Here is a 1,014-nt window from a genome sequence, read left to right as displayed (position 1 = left end):
AAGAATTATTGTGTGTTTGTACACACACGCACGCACGCACGCACACACACACACACACACACACGCACAAAGGCAGAGATCTCACACTTTGTTTCCCAGTGACGGACAGGTAGAAAGCTGGAGGAGGATGTGTGGATGAATCCTGCTCTCACCACAGCTTTAACCTTTCCATGCAGTCTGTCTTTCCTCACGGCACTCTGTCACACACTCCTATTGTTAGTCCCTTTTTCCTGTTTTGGAAATGATTATAGAAACCTGTTTTTGTACAAAGCTATCCCAAGACATGCTGCGAGGCATGAGAGAGAAGGAGGACATGTGAGGTAGAAGACAAAGGAGACGTGATAAATATGGATGACATAGAAAAGAAGAATAAACAATGGAAATAGGAACGGATAAATCAAACAGAAACATGTTAACATTTATAAACTGTTATTGATGTTGGGCCATTTATTTGCCTGTTAGCATGTCAATGACACTTTACATCAAGTAAGCAATTGGTCAATAGACACAAATATATGTTTTCATAAATAATTCCCAAAACATCCAACTTGTGATAGGTGTAATCACTGTTATAGGAAACAAAAAAATATGTATTGATTAATTAAATGAATAAATGTTGTCGATTTTTTGGGTTGTTTTGAACACTATGGGTAGAAATACTCCATAACAAGCAAAAAATACAACTTACTTTTACTGTATAAAGCTCTCACATAGCATACAGTTGCCAAATAGTTGTCTATTTATTTACACATCCGACTTTAAGAACGATAAAATGCACTTACAATTAAATGTTTAGCCATGTTTAGCTAGCAGGCTAACCAGAGTCTCTGTCTTGCCTCATGTCTAGAAAAGGCAATATATTTTCAAGAAAAATGTGAAGCTGCTATCCTCGTGTCTATTTTAGAAAACATCTCAGTACATGCAATCCTGCCACAGTCACACCATGTAAACCCAGTGCTCTACTTTTCCCACCTTCCCCCTGGAGAAATGTGATGCAATGATTTCCAAACTCAC

This window comes from Notothenia coriiceps, unplaced genomic scaffold, assembly GCF_000735185.1.
Source record: "Notothenia coriiceps isolate Sejong01 unplaced genomic scaffold, NC01 NC01_scaffold00024458, whole genome shotgun sequence".
NCBI lineage: Eukaryota > Metazoa > Chordata > Actinopteri > Perciformes > Nototheniidae > Notothenia > Notothenia coriiceps.
This window is presented reverse-complemented; position numbering follows the sequence as displayed.